Source organism: Syzygium oleosum, unplaced genomic scaffold (genome assembly GCF_021117445.2).
Source record: "Syzygium oleosum isolate NSW1041296 unplaced genomic scaffold, Sole_v2.1 Sole_v2.10, whole genome shotgun sequence".
Classification (NCBI taxonomy): domain Eukaryota; kingdom Viridiplantae; phylum Streptophyta; class Magnoliopsida; order Myrtales; family Myrtaceae; genus Syzygium; species Syzygium oleosum.
Genome location: NW_026607494.1, coordinates 2138856 through 2152167, shown reverse-complemented (window position 1 = coordinate 2152167; position 13312 = coordinate 2138856). Strand labels below are relative to the sequence as shown.

The window sequence follows — 13312 nt, the reverse complement described above, 5'->3', positions numbered from 1 at the left end:
GTTACAGGGTACCGCCAATGGCCTATTGGCTGAACTATTTGCTCTGAGCTCTTGTTTTCTTTATCTATGGTGGGTTTCGAGGTTGCACTTCTGATCAACTTTCTCTTTCTTTTGAAGATAGCATCCTTGTTGTTTTTCTTTGGGTCTTCTTCTTTATCTTTTATTTTAATTGTGGTTAAATTTTGTTTCATGCGGTATTAATTGTTGTATTGAAACTTAAAATTCGTTTTTGCTCAGATTCCTGAAGAAGAGAAGGTCCTTGGGCTGCATGATCACTTGATTCGTGTTTAACACTTCACGAAGGAAACTACTCAAAATCAGCTGGTATCAAATATTAATTTGTTCTACAATTTTTTTTCATGTTAAGCAGGTGTCTTCGTTTTCTTTCCCCTTCTTAATGTGTGCTTTGAACAGCAAGTGCAGAACTTTGGGGAACCCTTTTTGCTGGTCATCCATGAGGGTGAAACATTAGCTGAAGTGAAGATGCGAATACAAAAGAAACTGCAAGTTCCAGATGATGCATTCTCCATGGTCTGCATCTCGTCCCTATGCCTTCTTTATCACCATTATTGTAATAGAGGTTCCTATAGGGTATATAGTGTTTATGCATACCAAACGCTGAAACAAAAATGTGAAAATGCTTAAACAGTGGAAGTTTGCATTTCTTTCGTTGGGTCACCCAGAGTATCTTGAGGATTCTGAAATTTTATCAAACCGTTTTCAGGTGCATATCTCTCTCTCTCTCTCTCTCTCTCTCTCTCTCTCTCTCTCTCTCACACACACACACACCCCCACAAAGCACACCTCCCCAACCCCTACACGCACAAAGCACCCATGACCAATAATAGATAAGTCATGTTGTCACAACCTGAATTGGATGTTTCAACAGAGGAGAGATGTTTATGGGGAACAGTTCCTTGGATTGGAGCACTCTGATGCTCCCAAGAGGTCTTATGTGGTGAATCAGGTGAATTTCTGTACTTAACGCATTTTCCCTTGAAATTCTGTTTGGATAAGGTGGTATTGCTGTGTAAGCCAATTTATGCCTGGTTAAAATTATCGTGGGTGCTTGTCTTTTCATGTTGTGCATCATGATTTATTTCCGGACTTGCAGAACCGTCACACTCATGAGAAGCCTGTTAAAACACGCAACTAAGAAGAGCTGAGTGTTTAACGGGACCTTCCATTTAAGGGACTACTTGATGATAATGACCTTGGATTGGAGTAGAACCTTTCATTGGAGTTTGAAAATTGAATAATTCCCGCTTATAAGCATTTCGATGCTTCGCATTGGTCCGCTTAACTGTCCGTAAATGATAACCTATGTCTCCATTGTGACTGAAGTATTTCTTTTTCACTATGCAGTTGAGACCGAGGATGTTCCTTTATTTATGTACTGTATTAACACTCCTTATGATGCAATTATCTGATATCACTTTACGTAAGAAGAATGTTCCGTTTGGGCAAAAAGGGAACAATGTTGGGTGATGTTAAATCTGTAACGTTATTTTAAATTTTGAGATCTTGTTAGTAAAGTTTTGTAACTGGCATCCTGTTAGACAGATCTGTCGATGGTTATTTACCAACAATGTTAGCAATTTATGAACATCACATGAAATGATAAGTTATCAATTTTTCTAGAAATTTATCTGTCAAAACAAAAATTTATTGGTGAAATTAGTAACTTACCAGTGAAACTATGATATTACTTCTATAGGTCCGCTTATAAGGTAGTATAAGTCACAAACAGAGTAAGAATGTACAAACTTCAAGTAGAATGGAACTTATCTATTTTTTTTAAAATTTACCATAGAAAACGAAAACTTGCCAGTGTAATTAAAAACTTACAATTAAATATTAACTTACCTATATAAGATCATTTCCAAGTTGGTAGGTTGCCACTAACGTAAGGAATTCGCTAAATTAAAAAAAAATGTCGAACTTGGTATCTATCAATGACGTAAGCTACTTACGAAATTAACCTTGTTTTAGTGTGCTAAATGACAAACAGTTTGAGGAATTTACCAACGCCAACTTCAATAGTATTATCAAACATTTAAAATAAATCATTGGATGTAGGATTTCTTACCGTTGTAGTAAAGTACTATTCAAATTAGTAACTTTCCATACTAGTGTAGGTTCTCTTTTTGGGTAAGTTACTGATCAAGTAAGTAAATTACCAATGTCTAGATTCTAAGTCGATAGAAGATAATCAAGCTCTTGAGCAATTTGCCATTGTTAATTTCCTCACTTTGTTGATATGTTGCTTCCCCAAAAGCAAGCATGTATTGGTAAGTCACTAATTCCACTAGTAAGTTACTAATTCGTGATAAGTTATCAAGTTGTTTAGAAATTGTCATGGGTGTTAAAATTTTACCACCAAAGTTAGTAACTTTTTTTCTACCAAAAAAAAAAGTTAGTAACTTTCATATTTACTAAATCTTAGCGGTGCCAATAGTAAGTTACCACTGAAATTAATAACTCACAAAGATAATCGCGCTTCCAAGGTAGTTAAGTTACCACCAAAGTGAGAATTTACCGTCCGACTTACGACATTAGCGTAAACGTAACTTATGAAGCTTTTCATAAATTTACTACTCAAAACTAAATATCAACTGTGTGAATAGCAAGTCCTCACTAAACTTATAACTTACCAAAATAGCTCCTTTTAAGGTAGTAATAGTAAATTTTCCCCAGAGTAATTAGTTCATTATCCGACTTACGACGTCAAAATAATAGTTGCTTATGAGACTTTGTATAAATTTTCATAACTCAATGCCAAATCTTAGCATTGTAAGGACTAAGTTATATTAATAACTTACATAATAAGGATACCACAAGTGCCATAACTTTCGCACAGCACTCACTTGAGTGTTAACTTTTTTTTCGACCACTTCAATGCCACAACTTTTAAAAATGAGACTTGAGTGCCATAACTTTCAATCGATCACTTGAGTGTAAAAAATTTTTAAAAAATGTTCACCCAAGTGCCAGAATTCTGACGTGGCACAGCACTTGTGGTGAATGTTTTTAAAAAGTTATGGCACTGAAGTGATCGATTAAAAAGTTATATGGCACTTAAGTGATTTTAATAAAATTGTGACACTCAAGTAAGCACCGTATATAAGGTTATGGCACTCAAGTCATCGGAAAAAAAATTATAGCATTCAAGTGAGCGCCGTATGAAAGTTATGGGACTTGTAGTGTTCTTTTCCCAATAACTTACTGTAATAGTTCCAATTTTAAGGTAGTAAAAGTAAGTCATCACCAGAGTAATTGATTTATCATCAAACTTACGACGTCAAAGCAGGAAGTAACTCCTGTGTGTTTACTACTATCACTGAGTGTTCGTGAGTTTCTTCTTTGCTTGTGGATTTGGTGTCTGGACAGGTGTTTCTTAGTCTTCAGCATGCAGTTGAGCTCCTCTTTCCTTACCGCGCTCTTTGCTGGATTTTGTTTTGGCCATCTAACATGTAAAAAGTAATTTATTAAGATTAACACAATAACCTCAGGATTAAGAAATATCATTCAAAGCAGTCTCACTAAGCCAGAACTCACAGGGACTAGTTCACGTCTACAAGGAGATTGTGAGAATGGTGTTAATGGACCTGTCGCGCGAAGGAAAAAGCCATACCATCATCCATGAATTCACTAACTTTCGATGATACTACTTAATATTTTGCAAAGGCTAATTCCTGGTTGAAAGGCATAAGGATTGGCAAAGGGATATATGCATTTCTTTCATAAATTAGGAGCAAATATGACAGGTTACTAGAAAGTATTTTGGAGGATTCTAGAGAAGAAAGGAGTACACATTTTTCGTAGACAATTATAAAAGGTCATGCATGACAAAGTTGTGAGTTTATTGAGGATACATCGAAGAGAAATCGAGGTTTCTCGTATAGCCTAGGATTAACCCTAGTTTTCAGCCTTAAGCCCTTATCCTTTTGCTTTCAAGCTAATTGGGAATATTTAAGATGATACCTTGGCATATGCATTTTGCAGATGATGTTTGTAGATGAAAGCTGAAAATCAACCAGGAGTGAATGTAAAGCTCACATTGTAGTGGGAAACGTTGGAACACGAGGATTTTTGTTCAATTCAGTCCCAAAAAGTAGTATATGGACTATGGAGTATAAGATTAATATAGGCAGCAGGCCAAATATCACAATGTACGATGGAGAAATCATGGAGATCTTACCCACAAATACAAGTGGGATGGAGAAAGTAGAGGAGTGTGTTCTTTCTTTTACATGACCATTGAATGCTACTTAAGTTTAAGTGATTCTAATAAAATTGGCAGTTATGCTCAAAATGAGTGTAGCGGATGTGAGAGTGTTTTATTGATTTTGTGGGCATATAAGAAAAGCCATTACAAAGTTGTGGTGAATATGGCTTTTCTCTGTACTTAACGCAATTGCTTTAGAAATTCTGTGTGGAAAAGGTGATATTGCTGTTTAAGCCATTTTATTCCTGGTTTAAATTCCTGTCGGTTGCTTGTCTTCATCGTGATTTATTTCCCAATTTTCCGAACCGTCACACCCATGAGAAGCCTGTAAAAAATATACAACTAAGAAGAGCTGAGGATCTGACAGGACCTTCCATTTAAGGGACTACTTGATAATGATGTGGAGGTTGAGAACGCTTGTGGCATCATAACTGATGGCCCCAGTGACCATTGTAGGCTAAATTATTCTTTAGCACGGTGACGATTGTACGTGTAGGCTAAAGGATTCTTTAATGTTCAAAATCAGGCTCCTTTTGTGTTCCTTTCATGACCCAAAAAATGGGGCGTGTGTTTGTTTGGTTTTGATTTTAAAGAATGATGATGTCTGTAATTTTTTCATTTGAATTTTTGGGAACCATTGTGTGTTCATCATTGTAAAGACTGATGAATGAGTCTTTTTTGTTTCAACTGATTGGATTATGGGGAAGCAGGCGATGGAAGAGCAAAGTTTCAATCTGTGGACATACACCTGGAAGATTTCCAACTTCACTAGCTTGACTCAAAAGAAGTACTATTCCGAAGTGTTCACGCTCAGCGACAATGCCTGGTAATCATTGAAGTCGATTTTTGGCAAGCGTAATGATCAAACCGCGGCGTGTTCTTGTCTTTTTGTTTCCTTTACTTGTTGAATTTCCTAAAAACTGTCCGTTCTCTTATATGGTACGGTTGATGTGAGCAGGTGAATACTCATCTTCCCCAAGGGGAACAATACAGAGCATTTGTCCATATACTTGGACGTCGCCGATTCCGAGAGGCTACCATCCAGGTGGAGCAGAAATGCCCATTTCAAGTTGATTCTGGTCAATCAGAACAATTATGGCAATTCTAGGATTAAGGGTATGTTGATTGCGACACAGATTATGTCTGGTTTCTTCTGTCTGCTGTTGGAATCTAATTTGAGATATGGTACTTTAAGGGAATGCGAAACCTTATTTCATATTTGCTACTGAAGCCCTCTTTCATGTCTTGATAGTATTTAGGCACATATATATCTTCACAATTGATGGTATTTGTATTAATAAAGTCTGCACTCATAAATTTGGGGTGATGGAAAATTTGATTCATAAGAGAAATCTTGCTTATGCTAATATCTTACATAAGTGAAATACATCCACCATCATTCATCTTGTGTGAAATATTCCATTGTATATGTGGTGTACATTGGCAAAGACCCTAGTTGGGTCAGCTATGCAGATCTTTTGTCAATTCTATCAATTAGTCTCTTTCAGAAAGAATACTGAAGGATTATTTGACTTCTCTTGTTGTACTAAGTATGACTTTAGGGAATCAAATTGAGAGAATTACTTGATAGGTCATAGCACATCTGTTCACGGAGAAGCCCACTTTGTAGATTAGATTAAGTTTCTTCCATGTTTTGTGCCAATTCCAAACACACATGCGCTTTTATGCACTTCGAAGCATCTGAGGTGATGATATGAATACTCGGCTTCAAAAGTTTAGATGGAATGCGTGAACATCTGGACAATTTAGAAGTATTGGAAGAAGTGGAGATTCCCCATGTCATTACTGTTTGTGGGACAAATTGCAGGATTTTAGGTACTATGTCAAATGAATGTAGAATTGTCTGCGTAGTTTGGATTTTTTTCATTTCAGCTAATTCGACCAAGTTTCTGATGAAGCAAACTGGGAGAGCATGTTTAGGCCTTGTTGCAATGCTTTCTCCAAACATGCTATAATTACGTTCTTGTGGTTCTGGTGTGCCATGTTTCTGATCCCAAACATATTAATCTTTTCATTCGTTGAACCTAATGCAGTGAAATAAGGTGTCTTTAACCTGTTACCCCTTTTTACTGAAGTACCATCTGAACAAAATGCAGGAAAAGAACATAATTTCACTGCAGGAGAGAATGTCTGTGGCTTCGCATCCTTCATTCCATTGAGCGAAGTCCGTGACAGCCGTAATGGGCATTTAGTGAACAACACTTTGACGGTTGTAGCTGAGATTTTGGCCCCCCAAAACGCAGCTGAAAATACTCGGTTGGCTGAACCTCCTGCAAATATTCCTCAGGCAACACTAACAGATACATTCAACACATATTTCTCAAATCTTGAGGAAATCATTAACGCTGCTCAGAGTTCTCCTGCCAGGGGAGGGTCGAACGCGAGCAATCAAAAATGTTTCCTTTCGACTTCTGAGGCTCCAACCTTGGAAGAAGTAGAGAAGGCTAAGCTGTCTCTGAAGGAATGCCTTTCCGATATCCTCAACCTAAATGTAAAAGACAGATTGGCTGAAGCAGTGTCGATGTTAAGCATAGCCAAAAGCGGGCTATCACAGGACCAGCAAAATTCAGTCAGGGCCTTTTGGGCCAACTTCGATGAGTTCACGTCTGACTTTTTGACCTTCGAGCGGGACAATGTCGAATTCGAGTTGCAGAAGTATCTGAAGGATCAAATGTTTGGGACGATGAAGAAGAATCGTGAGACTCACGTCTTGTATAAGCAGTTGTTTGGTGACCTGACGAAAGAGGAGGAAGAGCTCAACAAAAGACTTGTAGGAAGTGAAGTCCAGAAGAGAAAAGCTCATTTCAGACTGGGAGATTTTGATGGTCGAGTCGGAAGAAGCGAAATCTGGGTACAAGGATCAAGAGAAAAAAAGTAGAGGAGGCCGAGGAGAAGAAGAGAATAGCCGAGGAAAAAATGTCTAGATCAACCATTGCTTGGTCAAATCTGAAGACGCTATTTGGTTGAAACCGGCTATGAGGATCAGAACCGGCTATGCGGACACTGTCCAAATGGATTGCTCATGTGAATAGAATTCTCTGTGTGAAACCTCTTTGCTATTAAGTGCTTTGAGTGGTGTAAACCTGTGCCATTGGGAGACAGTCACCTTCTGATAATTTTTTGCAGGAGTTACCACATTTGCTGTGCTTTTATGCGCTTCGAATTTCACATTTTTTGCGGTTTTCTTTCGGTCATTTCATCAGAGGTTTGTAAGCCTATTGATGCTTTGTGTCAGTCCGCTTAATTGTCCGCGAATGATGGCGTATGTCTTCATTGTGACTGAAGTTGGATCTGTTTCTCCCTTTGAAGTTGAGACCGAGGAATCCTTTATCCATGCACATGTACGGCAGAAAGATTTCCAGGATGATTTTGGACATCAACACTCTCTCCTACCACAAGCATTTCACACCCACGTCCTCCTTATGCAAGTCATTGATATCACGTCCTCCGTTTGGGCAAAACGAGAACAATTTTCGGTGATGACAATTCTGTAGCGTAGTCAGTAAACTTGAAATCTTGTTAGTAAAATTGCGTGACTGCCAATTAGTAGGCGACATGTTCGACGGATACTTCGAGGGCTAGGGTTTTCTATTAACAGTATTAGAGAATTACGAACATCGCATGAAATGATAAGTGATCAATTTTGTAGAAATTTAACTCTCAAACAAAGTTTTATACGTGAAACTAAGGTCTTGCTACTAAAGTGGAATGGAACTCATCTATTTTCTATAGAAATACACCGGGGAAAACAAAAAGTTACCAGTGTAATTAGTAAGTTACATTAGAATTATTGACTTCCGATATAAGTTCATATACAAGTTAGTAAGTTATCAACAAACGCAAGAAATTTGTTATTGCAAAATAACATCGAATTTAGTAACTTCAGATGAAGTAAAATGCCCGTTTTTCAATAATAAGTTACAAACAATTTGATGAATTTACCAACACCAAATTCCACAATAAAATATCAAATATTTTGTGAAAAAAAACTTTATTGGAAATAGAACCTGACCATTGAACTTAGTAAGGTACTAGGCAAATTAGTAAGTGTGGGTTCGCTTTTTGGGCAGCAAGTTACTAACCAAGGAAGGAAATCACCAAAGTCTAAATTCTAAGGACCTGTTTGGTTCAACTTTGAAAATGCAATTTGGGGGAATGCAAATACCTTTGGGTGAAAGCCCATTGGAAAAATGCAAATGGTGTTTGCTAAAAATATTTTGTAAAGCTACTTTGGCCAAAATATAGTGTTTGGTGAATTTTTTTTACAAATGGACTTTGAGAATTATCTTATTTATTAAAAAAAAAACTAACCTACCCATCGCCGGAGCCGGCCGCCGGCGGGCATCGCCCAAGGTTGGGCGACCCTCGGTGAGCCAGATCTGCCACCGCCGACGGTCGCCCGAGGCCAGGCGACCCTCGGCGGGGTTGCGCGACCCGGGCGACGGCCGCCCTGGGTCGCGCAACCCAGGCGACCATCACCCGGGACGCGCGACCCAGGCCGCGCCTACGGGTCGCGCAACCCGGCGGCGGCGGCCGGCCCAGGGTCGCTCGACCCAAGCCGTCGCCGCCTGGAGTCGCGCGACCCGGGCGGCGACGGCTGGGTCGAGCGACCCCGGTGGCGGCGTTGCAGGGGTCGAGCGACCCAGTGCGACGGCTGGGTCAAGCGACCCTAGCGACGGCGTCACCTGGGCGGTCCCCCGATCCCAAGCGACCTCACCGGCCCTTCTCCCTCGCCAGCCACCCTCGCCGGCTGCCTGGTGAAGAAGATGAACAGCTTCAAACCAAAGAAAAAAAAAAGACGTGAACAGTAGCATTCGTAGAATGCTGAAAGCCCAAGGCCGAACCAGCCTTGGGCTTTCAGGATTTGGAATGCTAGCATTGGCCAAATGCTAGCATGAAAGCTGAACCAAACACCCCAGCATTTTGGGAAGGGGCTTTCGAGGCTCAAAGCCCCTTCCCAAAGCTGAACCAAACACCCCTTAAGTCAATAGTAAATTATCAAGTTGTTTAGCTATTGCCATTGATAATATCTTCACTTGGTTTCATTGGTTGCTACATTGCTCCCCCAATAACGAGCATGTATCCGTAGGTCACCAATTCCACTAGTAATAAGTTTCTAGTTCTTGATAAGTTATCGAGTTGTTTAGAAATTTGCCATTAGTAATAAGATCTTACCACTATAATCGGTAGCTTACATATTTACTAAATCTCAGCGGTGCAATAAAAGTTACCCCGAAGTGGTCCTTGCCGACAAGTGCCTAGGTTGTGGTTGACCCTGCCGGAAACTGGCGAGGGTCACGACTTTGCCTAGTTCAGGCACGGCGCACGCGCGCGTGCACGCACAATCATGATTTTCTCGTTCAACACAAAGGTGGGGGGAGAAGCGGTGATTTCTACGTCATTTTAATCCCGAGTCTGGTGACGGACGTTGGAGCCCTAGCGATGCATGGGTGGCGGCGGAGGTGCTTCTAGGTGGCTGCTCTTCCTCGAACTCGAAAGCTTGATTTTTCTCTTCTTTTTTCCTTTTTAGATTTCTAATTTTCCAAAACTCAAATAACATTTTTTTTAAACGGTTATCACAACGAAAAACCTCAAACTGGTACACCTGTGACAAATTTACCCCAAACTAATTTTTTAACCACCAAAAACCCCAAACTAGTATACTTGTGTCGCGCCGCGCCTTTTTCAGGGCACGCTAAGGAAGTACTTCTACTTGTCACGAATGAGGAAACTGTCTCCGAATGGGCTACTAAGGTCCAATACGAATATTTCGCCCAGATGTCCCACAGACATCCCATCACTAGACAAACGGAGGTCTCTCCCGGACCATACCTCATGTGACAGCGGGTTGTGATTTTTTTTATCTTTCTATTCAATCTATGTTTTTTATTTGGAGTCGCCACTAGTTATTATTGGTAGGTTGACTAGAAACCTAATCGGAGTACGGGAGAAATATCACGATTCTGCGAACCAGAGATTTTGAATATGGAGACTTGGTTATACTAAAGATCTCAAGTTGAGATCCCTAATGCCCTTTCGGTACCTAAAATGATATGATGTGTCTAACGTGTCACACAAGTTTCCGAGGTCTATCAACTAATTCTAGCCATTCTAAACGTGGGAACTCAATCAATCAATATAAGTAGCACAATCAATTGCAATCAAACAAAACAATTCTAATTTGAGTCTCTAAAATGAAAACTAATTAAAAACATCCAAACCCTAGTAAAGCCCTAAAGGCATATTCATCCGATGATGTATGTTGTTTTAGGGTTTATGATTTTTTTAGGGGTAAAAACCCCTAAACAAAGGATTTTTTAACAATGCTGGTTAGGCACCTCTAAAAATTCTAATTTCACTTGCAAAGGTTAGCCACAATATTTTTGGGTCATTCTTTGAATTTTTTTAAAAAAAATTAAAAAAATTAAAAAATAAATTTTTTTTTGAAAAAATATTTCCGAGAATTATCCTTCCCGAGAGCTAATTTTTATTATTTTCTGAAATTTTTTATAGATTTTCGGATTTTCCAAATTTTTTTATATTTTCCTAAATTTTTCACATTTTTGTGGATTTTCTGAGAATTTTTGAATTTTTTTATGAATTTTTTGAATTTTTTTATATTTTCCTTTTTTCGATTTTCTAAATTTCTAATTTTTTAGAATTTTCCTGATTTTCTTTAAAAATTTTGATTTTTCTAAATTTTTAATTTTTTTAGATTTTTTTATTCATTTTTTCAAAAATTCCCACCAAGGAAGCGAACCAGACCAAACCGGTTCAGATCGGTCCGATCAAGTCGGACTGGCCGACAGCGGCTCCGGCGCCCACAATGCCAAAACGGCGCCGTTTGTACTGTTTTTCTTTGTGGCATTATACCGAATAGTTGGTGAGCATGAACTGGATATAAAGTTTTCGAGGCCGCTGGTTCAAGCTTAATTCCAGCGACCTTCCGACGAGTTTTTGACAATTCCAATTGGTTCAATGTTGAGTCATCATGATTCATTATCAATCTAACCTAGCTTGTTCGCCGCTGGACCACCACCGACCAGTGAGATTCAAGCTTAAAAATCCTAAATCATTTATGTCTAAAACTAACATTTCTAGAATTCAAATCATTATCCTAATCGCCCTAGCCGTCTAAATCGATCCCAAACAATATTCAAAACATCAAACAAAGATTGGGAATCACTGACTTGGACAGCCTAAGTCATTTTAGCGCTCCAGCGAAGGTCTCCGATTTCCGGCGAGGATGTTTCAATGTCGGATTGACTCGGTTTATGCAGATTTAATGGCCCAAAATGCAACAAACAACCAATATCGTGATCAGAATCAAGTTTTGAGCATTAAGAAACTGAAAATCATAAAAAATTACACGATCAAGCACAGTAAAGCTCAACCACACAATTTGGAATTTTGCAAAACCGTGATCATGACTGAACTTTACCTTCTTCATTTGAGCTTGATTCTGAATTTCCGAACCAAACGGCGACTATCGAGTCTTTCCCTGTCATCTGAACTTCAAGACGATGGCTTTGGCTTCGTCGGAGTAGCTCTGGACATGCCGGCCGTGTTTGATTTTCAGGTGTTGGCGACTAGCTCCGGCACAAGTTTTTCAGGTGAGGAGGTTCACCATTAGAGCCGATTTGCCGGCGTTTTTCTTACCGGAAAAACACCTATCACTCGGTCCTTGGGATCTCAACACACCTCTCAAACTCAGACTCTCTCTTTCTCTCTCTGTGATTTCGTCAAACGTCTGGTATGCACGGATAATGATTTTTTCCTCTCTTTGTAGCTCAATTTTCAGTCCAAAGTTTGTTATTTACCGACCTCGAATCGGTTAGATCGAATCTCTGATGCCAGCTAGAGATTCTCTAACTGAAATCGGAGATTAACACGTGCTCATTTGGCTGGATTAAGTCGGTGAAAAGGCAGGCACGAGCTGATTTTTTCTGGGTTTAGAATGCCTTAAGCGAGTCGGGTGAGGGAGAAGGCCGACCCAGGTCGGGTCGGGTCAATCCGACCGACCCGGCAGACCTGAGTTGGTCTAAATTCACAAATTCGACCCGATTTTAACCCCATTTTCCGATTTTAACCCCAAAAATTAGATTCCTCATCACATTTTGTATCCAAATATGTGATTTACCCTAATTTTTGTCACAATTAAACCCAAAATTTTCAAATTGCAAATTCGGATTACTAGGATTTTTGTTCAATTTAACATCTAGATGACTTGATTGTGAAAAATTGATGCCAAAATTGGATTACCCATAACTGATTAACTTTAGAAATAATGATCTCAAGGTTTGACAATTTCAAATTGATCATGATCCCCAATTTAGGCTAAAAATCCCTAATTTTCAATTGGATTTTGGGGCTTTTCGATTTCTTTGGTAAATTGTGCAATTGGACTGACCATTATGTAATTCAAGGTTCCAGGATCATTTGTTATGAAGACATTATAGCCTAGAAATGACTAGAAATGACTCAATTGAATTTTTTATTCAATTTGGGCTTGTTTTTACCCAATTTTGGGAAAAGTGCATTCGCAATTGAAATTTTCTAAAATCTATACTGTATTAATGAAATTGGATTTAAAATAAGACTAATGACTATTTTTATGGAATTTTTGGACTCCATTTACTATTTTTCTTAATTTTCACCCTTATTTTGATTAAAAGAAATTAAGGAAAAATTCAGGAAAATTCTAAAAAATTTATTTTTGGTTTAGAAATAGGTTCCTAAGCTTGGCCAAGGTTCCTAATCCTAATTTTATAATTTTTGGAAAAAATTAAAATATGAGCTAAAAAATCAGGTGTCAACAACTTGTGACAAATTTACCCTCAATTAATTTTTGTTATAAATTTACTGTCAAATTATTTAGTTTAATGACACATGACAGTTGACGAATGTACCAATTTTGAAGTTTTACCCTCCGTTCGTCCTAGGTGCATTAGTTTGTGATTTTTTTTATTAATTCGATTTAATTGAGGGTAAATTTGTTATAAATATACCAGTTTGGGATAAATGTGTCACAGGCCTACCAGTTTGGGATTTTTCGTGGTATTA

At 38.6% G+C, this 13312-nt stretch overlaps 1 pseudogene; it reads left to right on the top strand.

Annotated features, from left to right (window-relative positions):
• Positions 1-250: 250 nt before the first annotated feature.
• LOC115678550 (uncharacterized) lies at positions 251-7357 on the top strand (annotated as a pseudogene).
• Positions 7358-13312: the final 5955 nt, after the last annotated feature.